Raw genomic sequence first — 14,473 nt, 5'->3', positions numbered from 1 at the left:
TTTCGTGGGATTAATAACTTCTAAAACATAAGATAGATATACTTTAGTTTCACACCATTTTAGCTGAGTTCCTGTGTGATTTGTGCTGCTGAACATGTAGAACTTTTATCCTTAGAAATCCATCCTAATTACCCCTTTAGGGTGAAACCTGTGAGTGTTGCGGGTACTATGGTGAAGCACCAAACTGGAGGACTGTTTTATGAAAAAAAATTTGCTGAATTTCATAGAAAACAACTTTAATTTGTGAGAGAATGTATATTATGTTGACTTTTAAGAATAAAGGTGGCTTTATTTCCTGAAAAACTTTTTTAGAGTGGCTGCTTCTGTTATATGAATTACAGTTTTTCCTTTGTCTTGGCTTACTAGAGTTAGTGACTAAATGTTACACAGTAGTCTCAATATTCAGCTACTTGAAATAAATTTGGTTTTGTTTTTGTGTTGGTACCTTATGGGATTGAAGTATTTAATATTTTAATGTACATTATTTGAGATGGAAAATGATAATTTAGTTTGGGGATACTTTTTGAAGTTAAAAATACGTGAATTAAATGACCTTGAATGCATGTGTTTATTTTTTTATTTTTTTATTTTTTTTCCAACATTTATTTATTTTTGGGACAGAGAGAGACAGAGCATGAACGGGGGAGGGGCAGAGAGAGAGAGGGAGACACAGAATCGGAAAGCGGCTCCAGGCTCTGAGCCATCAGCCCAGAGCCCGACGCGGGGCTCGAACTCGCGGACCGCGAGATCTGACCTGGCTGAAGTCGGACGCTTAACCGACTGCGCCACCCAGGCGCCCCATGTGTTTATTTTTAATAAATTTTTCCAATAATTACTCTCAGCGTGAGAGCTCAATAGCTTGGTTCTTCTGAAATTGTGGTTTCATCAACTATAAATTATATTTTGAGTGAGTTAAACAATTGACTTTCAATTAATGTGTGAGTGAGGGGCAGAGAAGACAGAGGGGCGGAGGCTCCGAAGCAGGCTTTGTGCTGACAGCAGAGCCTGATGCGGGGCTGGAACTCACAAACTGTGAGATCGTGATCTGAGCCGAAATCAAGAATCAGATCTTAACCAGATGCTTAACTGACCGAGCCACCCAGGCGCTCCTCAATTGATGTATCTTGTATATTAATCCTTTATAGGACTCCCTTTCTTCAGTCAGTATTCAGCCTGTGGTTTTAAATTTAAACCGTATTTATTAAAATATAGCAGTGGCGGAAAGTAATCTCTGCAATAATCAACTGTGTATTGAGATCAGTGGAAGAATTGCTTCCCTTGAAGGTGCACTGCTTGCATTCCAGTAATTTTTAGCACTTTACTTGGCAAACTTTAAAGTTACTGAACTTAAACTTGTGTGAAATGCAATTGCTAAATATGTTGTAATGTGTGAGCACATAAAGTTAAATCCTCAATGTTGTATATTGTGTCGAGTAGATTTTTTTTTAGAACACTGCAGATTATATTCAGTGTCCAGGTGAGAAGTATTTTAACTGAATATTTTAAAATTTCTCTATGTTGCTGTATAAATCAAATTCTTTCGTAGTTCTGAACTATTTGGTTATTTTTATATATACAGATGAAGTAATGGTCTCCGAACTCATGTATTGTGCATTTGGTTGGATTTTTTTTCCCTGCAGTTTGTCTGTTTGTTTAGGAAAAAATACTGTCTTAAGTACTGTAATGATTTCTTAAAGCATGCCCTATTTTGGATTGTAAAATTATGCCTTTTATTTTTTTGAGTTTTAAATGAAATTATGCCTTTCAGATAGCTGGTGAACTCTGGGCCACTAGAGTCAGTTTTGCACCTGCTGTTCATAGCCTAGGGCTCAAGCTTTGCTGAATTGACTAGTTACAGCTATATAATCTGTAGACATTAATGTCTGTAAACAGTATGGTTACATATAATAAATGAAATTTTGTCCAAGTCCTTTAAACTTCGGATTTTATTTTAAGAAAATACTGGTGTTTTGAGTAAATTATTCATACAGCGACTTGAAACTTAAAAATTCAGATTGTTTTAGAGCCAGTATGTTAAGATAAAATGTCTTCAAGAAGTCATTAAGCATTTCAAGCATGGTGAAGAATTAAAAAATAGGTTTTTGTTTTATATAACTTTATTGCATTTTGATGATTATTTTTGTGTTTCTTAAATATGTAAGCCCAACTAAGTAGATACTTTTTATTTTTGAGAGAACTATGTAATCAGATACAGTTGATTTTATTTTATTTTTTAATTTTTTTTAATGTTTATTTTTGAGAGAGGGAAAGAGGGAGGGAGAGGGGCAGAGAGAGAGAGAGAGAGAGAGAGAGAGGGAGGCACAGAACCTGAAGCAGGCTCCAGGCTCTGGGCTGTTAGTACAGGGCGGGGCCCATCGAGGGGCTCGAACTCTGGAAAGGTGAGATCATGACCTGAGCCAAAGTCTGATGCTTAACTGGCTGAGCCACTTAGGGGCCCCCAGATTCAGTTGATTTTGAAGTTTTACAGCTAAACCTTACCTTTTAAAAGATAATTTTAGGGGTGCCTGGGTGGCGCAGTCGGTTAAGCGTCCGACTTCAGCCAGGTCACGATCTCGCGGTCCGTGAGTTCGAGCCCCGCGTCGGGCTCTGGGCGGATGGCTCAGAGCCTGGAGCCTGTTTCGGATTCTGTGTCTCCCTCTCTCTCTGCCCCTCCCCCGTTCATGCTCCGTCTCTCTCTGTCCCAAAAATAAATAAGAACGTTGGGAAAAAAAAAAATTAAAAAAAAAAAGATAATTTTAAAGCTAAAGTGAAGAGCATGTAAAAAACAATGCAGTTGTTGGAAGAGGTTAACATTTTTTTAAACTTTTTTCTCATTTACTAAAACGGCCGACCATCTGACTTGCCTAACTCCTAGTATTGTAAAGTTCAAATGAGATTAGAGTTTTCTGTATGTATTGTTAGAGTTGCCCATTTAGTTCCTTTTAATAGCTCATATTTTTCTCTTTACTAACATTGCCTTTTATTGCTTGCATTTTAAGTACAGTTTTAAGCCATTATACAAGAACATAAGAGTGAATGTTTTTGAAAAGTTGAGATGTAGAAGTTGTGTAGTAAAACGTGAAAAATTCCCCTCATGATCTGTTCTGATGCTACCCCTTTGCACAGAGATGCTCCGTACTCCAAGCTAGCTTGCACTTTGTGTGTATCCTTCTGGATAGTTTCAGAGAATTTACTGAATATTGTGGTATTTCTCTGGTTTTACAAAATCTGGATTTGGTGGTAATAATGAGATGTCAATTTAGAAATCCCAGGCTGCTAACCTTGGAATGAAGAGATCTTTTCCTTGCAATAGTCAAGGCCTCTACATCTTGTCCAAGTTCAGCATGCTTTAAATGGTTGTTTGGGTGTAAGAAATGGTTTCAGCAGAAGTCATCCTTTACAAAATCCTGTATCTCACCTGAAAAAACTCTTTTTATGTATCTTTCATTCATTTGGTGTTACTAAATGCATTAAAGCTAAATGTGACCAGCATCTGAACAAATTTTCATTTGGAGAGTTACCAGTTAAGTGTGCTTGCCTTTAAGTGCATAAAGGCAGTATTGAAAGATAGTGAGAACCAGGAGACTGGAGTGTCAAGACAATCAAAATAGCCTCTGAACCAGGGTCAGGTTCCTGGAAATTAAGATCATTAGCTGGGGCCTTGAGAAGGTAGGAAGGAAGGAAGTCTATCCAGAAGTGAATTGCTTACTAAGGGAGTAGGAACTTTTGTGGCTGTTGTGTTTACCAAAAGACCCTGTGCCTGGATTGTAAAACTATACTGCTGTTGTTCCTCAGAAAGCTAACCAGAGTTATCATATGACCCAGCAGTTACACTCCTAGGTATATACCTGATTGAAACAGGATTGAAAACAGGGAGTCACGCAGATTCTTGTCAGTCAGTGTTTATAGCTGTTCATAATAGCCTCAAAGGGGAAACAACCCAAGTATCCATCAATAGATGAATACATAAACAGAATGGGGCATTTACAATGGAATATTATTCAGCCATAAAAGAGAATGCAGTTCTGCTATGTGCTACAGTATGAATGAACCTTGAAAATGTTACACTAAATAAAATAAGCCAGACACAAAAGGACAAATACTGTGATTGCAGTTACATAAAATACCTAGAATAGATAACTTCATAGAGACAGAAGATGAGAGGTTTCCAGGGCTGGTGTGGGGGAAGGGGAAAATGAGGAATTATTTCTTAATTGGTATAGAATTTCTTTTTGGGGTGATGAAAATTTTGGAAATAGTGGTGATGATTGTACCACATTGTGAATATAATTAATGGCCTCGAGTCTTACCCTTAAAAATGGTTAAAATGGCATAGTTTTTTAAAGTGTTTATTTTTGAGAGGGGGAGAGAGAGAGAGCAAGCAGAAGAGCGGCAGAGAGAGGGAGATAGAGGGTCTGAAGCAGGTTCTGGGCTGATGGCAGAGAGCCCAGTGTGGACTCAAACTCACAAACTGTGAGATCATTACCTGGGCTGAAGTTGGATGCTTAACCAACTGAGCCAGCCAGGCACCCCTAAGATGGCAAAATTTACACATTTTACCACAAAAGAGTTAGGAAAGCCCCTGTACCAGTGTTAAAATGTATCTTGAGTGTTAAAAATGCTTATAGCTTACAAGGCACTTTTCACTTCTTAGGGATTCTTGTGAAAGGTACTAGTATTAAATACTTGTCACTTACCTTGAGTCCCTGTTACACATGAAAGCTGCCTTCAAGGAGTTCCTTGTCTAGTAAAGGTGGTAAGAAATGCATGTACAGATTTTGGATAGTACTTGGAAACATGAATATTATTTGGGAAGTAGTAAATGCACAGTATGTGTTATGAAGGTTCAGAGCAGCGAGAGATTGCTTTGACCTGGGTGTGAGAAGTAGTGTCTCCAGCACTTTGAGATCTGGGAAAGCTTCATGGAGGAAATGAGAAGTGGGGTAGAAGAGTAAGAGGCATCTGTAGCAGAGGAAAGGCCAAGAGGGCGCCGTTGGGCAGTAGTGAAACCTACGACTAGAGAGGAAAGAGTGGGAGAATAAGCAGCAGTAAGAGATAAAGTTTATGTTCCTCAGTGTCAGGCTGAGGCTTTGAATATCATTATACAGTTCCTGGAGAATCTTTGAAACTCTTGAGCTGGAAGTATAATCCAGTTAGAGCTGAGTGTCTGGAAAGACACAAAGCAAGGATTGAGTGGAGTTGGGTGGGAACCGAAAGACTTGGGAGAGCTGCAGTAGTCCAGGAGGGAGACCAGGTTAGCAGGGAGGCAGGCAGCAGCATCGAAGTGGAGAGGAAAGAGAGATGCAAAGCAGTAGGATCCGGAGAACTCCGTCACTGATTTTAGAGATGCAGGACTTGAAAGGAGTCAGAGCTTCTCTGGGCATTGGGGGAAATTGTGGTGCCATTAACAGAAATCAGTAAGGCTGAAGATGAACTAGTTTGAGAAAACAGAGGGATTAGATAGATCCTCCTTCCAAGGTTTAAATATTTGTCTCGTTGACCGAATACAATGCTCAGTGTATTGCTGCCACTTAGTAGGCTCAGTAAATATTTGCAATTTGATCATATATTTAAGTTTATTATTAATTGGTCTTTGAACTCTCACATCTACCTGGTCTAAGATTAGATTAGATTAGACAAATGGATTATAAACTTCTTAAAAGGCAGGAAGCATGATTTTTCTCTTTGATTCTGATCTTATATGTTTTTCCCCCAACTTTTTTAGTTTACAGAATTTCAAAGCTTATAGAAAAGCTGAAAGAATAATATAGGAACACCCATCTAAGCCATCAGCTGTTAAAATTTCACCACATTTGCTTTGTCTCTCTTTTAAAAATGTCTAAATATTTATTTTGCAGAACCTTTTGGAAGCGTGCTGCAGGCATCATGACACATCCATGTGTTTAGGGTACATGCATTGAACCTGAGGTGGGCTGGCAGGGATGCTGAGGCTGGAACTGGCTTTGGGGGAGTACACGTTAGATTTGAAAGTTTGGATGATGGTTGCAGTATGCCTGATGGCCAAGGGGAAGAGAATTGAGAATTGTGCCGTGTGGGATGTCTACAAAGGAAGGATGAGGGGAAATAACAAGGACCTGGAGAAAAAAGAAGCAATGTAGGAAGTGAGCTGCAAGCTCTAGGGGAGGTCAAGGAAATTTTTTCATTAGCCCTTAAAGTGTAGAGTTAAGAGTATGCTCTCTAGGCTGAGAAGAAGAAGTAGGAAAAAAAAATGAAAATGGCAAGGAGGGAGATACTGTAATGTTTTTAAAACATGATTGTAGAGAAGGTGATAGAATATAGAACTGAGATCATAAGTGGAAAGCATATATTTAGAAAGGTCGGAAGCCTGGAACTTTATGATAGAGTGACAGTTTCTAGAGGATTGGAAGCATTTTTTCATCCTTGAATAACACTCCAGCTACTTGGATAGAACAGAAAGAAGCAACGTCTGTCCCCAGTGTTCTTTGGTTCTTTCTGGATAGACTTTAAGTTCCTTGAGAGCAGGAATTCTGTCTTTGTCATCCCTACCTTGTCCAAGAAAGAGTAGATAAACAGTACACATTTGTTAAATTAAAACACCGACACAAAAACCTAATTTGAGTCTGAAGGCTTAATGGAATGTCTTCATTACCCTCTTCAGAAAATAATGGAAAGAGCTGTGGAAATTGCTGTCACATTTTACAGCTGTCTGTTGCTGGCAGTCTTTCTGAGTTGGCACTCGAGCAGTTTTGGCAATTTTCACCTTCTTGGAGTCACGGAGGAGCTCTGGACCACTGTGTTCTACAAAAGACAGGATCAGTGCTGTGGGCTAGATTGAGAAGACGTATAAAGAAAATACCAGTACCTTCGATTACCATGTTTTGACTTGATAAGATTAGTGTTTGCCAACAAGTGAGCGTGGGTTTAGGGGTGCTAAGTAAATTGGACTTCCTAGTGATGTTCCCCCAAATCCTAAAGCTATTCCAATTCCAGATAGTTACGTTAGAGATGCTGGCACCCGCCTGAGACATCTGACACATTCCCCATCATCAGTGGAGTGAAACAGGGTTTCATAATAAGCCCATTCTTATTCAGCCTCTCTTAATGCAGCCATGCTGTAAAGTGAAACAAAAGACCTAGTAACTAGTGTCAGAATATGGCTCTAATCCTCTGGGAAACTTCCTATTCTATGGGCTGAGAAGCTCATCAAAGCTCTTTGCTTGAAAATTGTAATCCAGGAATTGCTGTATGCTCGTGGTTTTTTTTCTTGTAACATACATGCAAGTGATTATGGATTACTTTGTAGAGTCTGTGCTGTGCTGCACTGCATAGATGATAAACCTGTGGAAGGCAAGGTGGTGTCTCAGCCCAGTCAGCAAAGGCTTAGGAAGCCAACAGTTTTCGTATGCAGAACGTAATTGAAAGTTGTCACTGGGTTTTGTTACTTGGGGTAGCATACTATTCACTAATATGTCAATTAACAAAGTAGTCAGAAACAATTCTGTCTGCTTTCTTCTTTTTTTTCCTGTCTGCTTTCTAAAGAACCTGAATAGGACAGAGGGAAATGCCAGGCCACAATAAAGGGACTGTATTATGAAGTTCTTAAATAGCACTCAACATTGCATTTGCTACAGGTGTCACATCTGACTTATCTCTAGTACTGATTTGTGTCAGCATTAAATTTTATTTTTTATTATTTTTTTATTAAAAGTTTTTAACATGTTTTAGAGGGAGAGAGAAAGTGCGCGCGCGTGCAAGCAAGGGTGACGCAGAGAGAGAAGGAGACACAGAATCGGAAGCAGGCTCTAGTCTCTGAGCCGTCAGCCCAGAGCCCGATGTGGAGCCTGACCTCCAGAACAGTGAGATCATGACCTGAGCCGAAGTCAGGTGCTCAACTGACTGGGCCACCCAGGTGCCCTTTTTATTTTTTAAGTTTATTTATTTTTGAGAGAGAAAGCATGGGTGGGGGAGGGGCAGAGAGAGAAAATCCCAAGCAGGCTCCTTACTGTCAGCATGGAGCCCAATGCAAGGCTCGAATCCATGAACCATAGAGATCATGACCTGAGCCGAAGCTGGACGCTTAACCAAATGAGCCACCCAGGCGCCCCTAAGTTTTAAATAGTAATAATTGATGGCGGCTCAGTAGGGTTTACCAGTATTGAAATGATGATCATTGTGTGTAATACCAGGACACTGGGTATTTGTATCTATTTTAATTGATGGAAAATTGATGTGGGATAGATCTTAATAAGTTCTGTAAGAAAAGACATAGAAGCACATTTTCAGATAGGAACAGAGAAGTTTAGAATGATTTTACTTAGAAGTTTTAGATAGGATACAGGTCAAAAGGTCAGGATTGGGGTGCCAGGGTGGCTTAGTTGGTAGAGTGTCTGACTCTGGATTTTGGCTCAGGTCGTGATCCCAGGGTTGTGGGATCGAACCCTACATTGAGTTCCTCACTGAGTGTGGAGCCTGCATAAGTTTCTTTATCTCTCCCTCTGTCCCTCTCCCCTGCTTATGCTCTCTCTCCCTCAAATAAAAAAAAATAGTCAAGATTATAATCAGGAAGCAGTGTTGTACAAGAGTGACAACAGCCTGAGTAAATCAAGTCATATTCATTTAAGATATTAGAGTCCTCTGTGCTATGTAGGTGACTAAAACAGACCTGGCCTCTGATTTGTGGAATTTGAGTTTCATTTTATTTTATTTACTTATTTTTATTTTTATTTATTTATTTTTCTTATATACTTAAAACTTTTTTTTTTTTAATTTACATCCAAGTTAGCATATACCGCAACCATGATTTCTGGAGTAGATTCCTTAATGCCCCTTACCCATTTAGCCCATCCCCCCCCCCCCCACAACCCCTCCAGTAACCCTCTGTTTGTTCTCCATATTTATGAGTTTCTTATGTTTTGTCCCCCTCCCTGTTTTTATATTATTTTTGCTTCCCGTCCCTTGTGTTCATCTGTCCTGTGTCTTCAAGTCCTCATATGAGTGAAGTCATATGATAGTTGTCTTTCTCTGACTAATTTCACTTAGCATAATGCCCTCTAGTTTCATCCACATAGTTGCAAATGGCAACATTTCGTTCTTTTTGATTGCCGAGTAATATTCCATTGTGTGTGTGGAATATGTGTGTGTGTGGAAGATGTGAAGACCACATCTTCTTTATCCATTCATCCATTGATGGACATTTGGGCTCTTTCCATACTTTGACTATTGTTGATAGTGCTGCTATAAACATTGGGGTGCATGTGCCCCTTCAAAACAGCACACCTGTATCCCTTGGATAAATACCTAGTAGTGCAGTTGGTGAGTCGTAGGGTAGTTCTATTTTTAATTTTTTGAGGAGCCTCCATACTGTTTTTACAGAGTGGCTGCACCAGTTTGCGTTCCCACCAGCAGTGCGAAAGAGATCCTCTTTCTCCGCATCCTCGCCAATATCTGAGGATGTTGCCTGAGTTGTTAATGTTAGCCATTCTGACAGGTGTGAGGTGGTATCTCATTGTGGTTTTGATTTGTATTTCCTGGATGATGAGTGATATTGAATATTTTTTCATGTGTCGGTTGGCCATCTGGATGTCTTTGGAGAAGTGTCTATTCATGTCTTTTGCTCATTTCTTCACTGTATTTGTTTTTTGGGTATTGAGTTTGATAACTTCTTTATAGATTTCGGATACTAACCCTTTATCTGATATGTCGTTTCCAAATATCTTCTCCCATTCTGTCTGCCTTTTAGTTTTGCTGACTGTTTCCTTCACTGTGCAGAAGCTTCTTATTTTGATGAGGTCTCAATAGTTCATGTTTGTTTTTGTTTCCCTTGCCTCTGGAGACGTGTTGAGTAAGAAGTTGCTGCGGCCAAGATCAAAGAGGTTTTTGCCTGCTTTCTCCTCGAGCATTTTGATGGCTTCCTGTCTTACATTTAGGTCCTTCATCCATTTTGAATTTATTTTTGTGTATGGTGTAAGAAAGTGGTCCAGGTTCATTCTTCTGCATGTCGCTGTCCAGTTTTCCCAGCACCACTTGCTGAAGAGACTGTATTCCATTGGATATTCTTTCCTGCTTTGTCAAAGATTAGTTGGGGATACATTTGTGGGTCCATTTCTGGGTTCTCTATTCTGTTCCATTGATCTGAGTGTTTTTGTGCCAGTACCATATTGTCTTGATGATTACAGCTTGAAGTCCGGTATTACTGTTTTTATTTAGTGTTTTTTTTTTGAGGGGGGGAGGGTGGAGAGAATGAATGGGGGGGGCAGAGAGAGAGGGAGACCCAGAATGTGGAGCAGGCGCCAGGCTCTGAGCTGTCCGCACAGAGCCTGATGTGCGGCTCAAACCCATGAACTGTGAGATCGTGACCTGAGCTGAAGTCGGAGGCTCATCTGACTGAGACACCCAGGCACCCCTACTTACTTATTTTTAAAATCACTTTCTGTAATATGTCAATACGTATGTAAATACATGAGACTCGAAAGCAAGAAAGCACTCAGTCCCCGAGTTGGTAGTTTAGGGGAAATTCATGACAACGAGCCTTTCCAGTCTCCCAGGAAAAGAAGGGGTTGAGAGGACACAATATCACTAGGCCTCTGGTGAACTCAGTGCTGGCGCCACGCATGGCCTAGTTCTCCACCAAGTTTGGAAAGTACTAATTGTCCTGGTCCTGGTCCTGCTCCTGCTCCTGCTCCTACTCCTACACGTGGCCTCCAGCTTCCAGAATGGCCTCTTCCTTCAGTTCTGTGGCATTTTCACTCGGGAGAAGACCGCTTACCCTGTTGTGGTGTCACAGTTCTGGAGGACTTGTCATCTAATAGGATGATGAAGGGAGATCTCGTTAGTACTTTGCCATTTGCTTTCCATCTGTGGTACTTAGAACCTCAAGATCGGGGCACCTGGGTGGCTCAGTTGGTTGAGTATCCATCTCTTGATTTTGGCTTAGGTCATGATCTCGCAGTTCATGAGATATAATCCTTTTTTGGGCTTCCTACTGACCTGTGAAGCCTCCATGGTATTCTTTCTCCCGCTCTCTGCCCCTCCCTGACTTGTGCTCGCGCATGCGCATGCATGTGTGAGTGCGCACGCTCTCGCGCGTGCGCGCGCTCTCTCTCTCTCTCTCTCTCTCTCAGTAAATAAACATTAGAAAGAAAAAAAAAAAACTAATGGTCGAGGAGTCTCAGGGTCTCTCAAGGGCTCGTCTGAGCCCTGGCTGGCCATGGGGATTTCTGAGGGCTGTCCTTCCTCCTTGGAGAACACCTCCTCTCCCTCTGGCTCTAGGATGGCATCTGGTTCTCAAGGGAAAACTGGGTACCCAGAGGCACGTCCAATTCAGAAGATGAAATTGCCTCTAAGGGCAGAACAGGCTCTGGGGGAAGATTTGATTTGGGGGCTTCAGTCTCAAATACTTCACTCAGCTGTTTCACCACTGGGCTTGGGGTCTCTCTGCTGCTGGTCTTTAAGGTGTCTGCAAGGCTGAGGATAGGAGAGCAGGGATCTGATCAGAACCTTCCAACTGCTCCCCTGTTGGTAGGTTTGGTTGTGGAGAGCTCTACGCCTGGATGGGAGTGTGTAGGATGCTGACACTAGGTAAATGGGAATCTGCCTCCAGGACCAGAAGCTTGTGCAGTGGAGGTCGTGCTGGAGTGACTGAGGTGCTCTTTGCAGAGCCCCGCCTGGGGCAAGGAAGGGATGCTGGGCCCCTACCCCTCTTTTGGGTGCCCAGCAGCTGGAGCCTCATCTGAAACAGCCCATGCTGTTTCAAACTTCCCTGAAACTTGGATTTTAGTAGGCAGTACAGACAGTAACCGGTAGAAGGATAGATAACTACAAGTTGAGTCAGCTTGTAAGAGAAATTAACAGTGCATTGATGGAGAATAATTGGGGTAGGGAGGTTACTTGGAGAAGGTTTTAAAAACACATTTAGGCAAAGACCTAAAAAATGAGAAGGAAGGAGGAGTCCTTGTGAAAAGTACAGGAAGAACATCCCAGACTGAAACACAAACACGGAGGCCCTGAGGTGGGGAGAACCATGTGATGCAGTATCATGTAGACCAAGATAGAGAGTTTGGATTTTCATTCTAAGAAGAGTGGGAAGCCATTCAAGGTTGTGAAGCAAGAAAGTGACATTATTTCAGTAGTGATTTTCCTACCCTACTTGCTGTGTGGAAGATCACTGGGGAGGAAGGCACAAGTGGAAGAAAGGAGACCAGAAAGGAGGGTATTGGTGTATTCTAGGCAACTGGTGATGGCAGTTCGTATTAAGATGGTGGCAGTGAAGATGGGATTAGATCACCTGGACCTATTGATGGATGGATTGCATGTGGGAGATGAGAGAAAGGACCAAGAATGGCTCCAAGTTTCTGTGGTCTTAGATGATGGCCTCATTTTACTGAGAGGAACAAGACTGGAATAGGATCTCTATGTGTTTTGGGATGAGGACAGCATAGAAAATGAGTCTTTGGGGCGCCTGGGTGGCTCAGTCAGTTAAATGTCTGACTCTTGATCTACACTCAGGTCATGATCTCACAGTTTGTAGGCTCGAGCCCCACGTTGGGCTCTGTTCTTACAACACAGAGCCTGCTTGGGATTCTGTCTCTCCCTCTCTGCCGCTTCCCCACTCAACTTCTCTCTGTCTCTTTCTCTCAAAATAAGTAAATAAACTTAAAAAAAAAATGTGTTCTAACATTTCTGGGGGGGGGGGGGGAGAAAAAATGAGTCCTTCTTTGTGGGTATGTTAGGTTTCAGGTAGATACTAATGAGGCATCCAAATGAAGGTGTCAAATAGAAGTTAGATATAAGAGGGGCGCCTGGATGGCTCAGTCGGTTGAGCGACTGACTTCGGTTCAGGTCATGATCCGTGGTCTGTGAGTTCGAGCCCCACATCGGGCTCTCTGCTGGCAGCTCAGAGCCTGGAACCTGCTTAGGATTCTGTGTCTCCCTCTCTGCCCCTCCCCTGCTCATGCTCTGTCTCTCTCTCTCTCTCTGTCAAAAATAAACAAACATTAAAAAAATTTTAAAAAGTTAGATATAAGTAATTGGAACTTAGAGGAATATTTTGAACTCAAGATAGACACATAAGCTTGAGCTACATGTACATTTGGGAGACATTCAATATATAGAAGCTCTTATCTGGGGAATGCTTCAAGCTCACCTAGAGAAGAAAGGTGTAGTGGGAAGAGGGCCCGGGATGCAGACTTAAACCTGTAGCATTTAGAGGTTGTATGGCCTGAAGGAGAAGTGAGCAAAGGGGACTGAGAGCAGGAAAATCCAGAGCGTAGTGAGTGGAAAGCATTTTGAGGTAGAGTGGTCATCAGCTCTGAAATAACACGGTGAGGTCAGGAAAAATGAGCAAGTAACCTGGATTTCACAATTTCAAATTTTTGGTGACCTTTACAAGACAGATCTAACTTGAGATGTGACACAAAAGAGGGGATGATTTTCAAGAAGGAAAAGATGTTTGTGTTTTTCTTTCCAGTTAGAAGATTTCATGGTGTTTATTCCGGGGAGGTACATTAGTATTATCAGATTTTTATACTTTAGGGCAGAACTTTTTTTAACATCATGTAATTATTTTCCTTGGGAGAGTGCTTCTCATTTTTGGTGTATTCTCAAAGGATTTTTGAGGTTTGGGGTGGGGAAGGTTCCTCTCCCCACCCCACTAGAAAAAAGTGAACTTCCTATTTTAGTAGATTCAAGTTCTTTGTGATCTTTATGGCTTCCATTGTAGTATGGATATCATATGTAAGTAGTGCTGGGTCCGTATATCACATGTTGATGAATACCTTTAGCAGGGCTTATTTTGAAAATACTAGGGAGTGGATTAATTGGAAAATCAGTAAATTGCTGCTGCCATCCTTAAATTTTTTTTACACGCTTGGATTTGTGTCGACCTTTTGTATACTTGTGGATGCATGAGAATGAGTGGGTACATGTGTATACTTTTAACACAGTGTAAATTGTTCATCATACTCAATTTTTTCATCCTTTTAAGATTGGCTGCTTTGTTCAAGCTTTACATTGAACTTACCTGGAATTCTTAAAGCATCATCATATAAGCATCCTCATTCCAATCATTTACCAACCACATTTTATTTATTATTTTGTTTTATATTATCCAGGTAGTCTTGGTCCTGTGTAACATGATAATTAAAGTTGTCCCTTTTTCTGAGAATGGTCTTCTAAGATACATACTTATAAAGTACGCATAGGAAGCCAGGGAGCAGTAGGACAACTAGAGTCATTGTTAAATGTGGGTAGTAATAGTTTCATATAAGAAAATGTCATGATGGAAATGTTTATCTTAGGACTTCTCATTAGAACAGTATGTGTACAAAGTAGCTTGTGTGTAAAAATTCAGATGCCAGATTCCCATTCAAATTTGGGTGTGAGGGGTTTGGGGGAAGTGATAATGGTAGACATTCTAAGTGGTCTAGTTGTGGTGTCCTTTTACTCATGTCATCACAAAAATTACCAGTCAAGTACTTTACTACACTTTTAGTCT

The 14,473-nt window shown here is 41.0% G+C and overlaps 1 protein-coding gene and 1 pseudogene across 2 annotated transcripts in view; one reads left to right on the top strand and one right to left on the bottom strand.

The window, feature by feature from the left end:
- LOC121033595 (ubiquitin-conjugating enzyme E2 E1) overlaps positions 1–14,473 on the top strand; it is an 81,282-nt gene that overhangs the window by 7,396 nt on the left and 59,413 nt on the right. The gene's annotated exons all lie outside the window — the stretch shown is intronic.
- Positions 10,976–11,710, bottom strand: LOC121033386 (cell division cycle-associated protein 3-like; annotated as a pseudogene).

This window comes from Herpailurus yagouaroundi, unplaced genomic scaffold, assembly GCF_014898765.1.
Source record: "Herpailurus yagouaroundi ecotype Mexico unplaced genomic scaffold, PumYag 159, whole genome shotgun sequence".
NCBI classification, from domain to species: Eukaryota; Metazoa; Chordata; class Mammalia; order Carnivora; family Felidae; genus Herpailurus; species Herpailurus yagouaroundi.
Note: the sequence above shows the minus strand (reverse complement) of the source record. Positions and strands in the feature narration are given on the sequence as shown.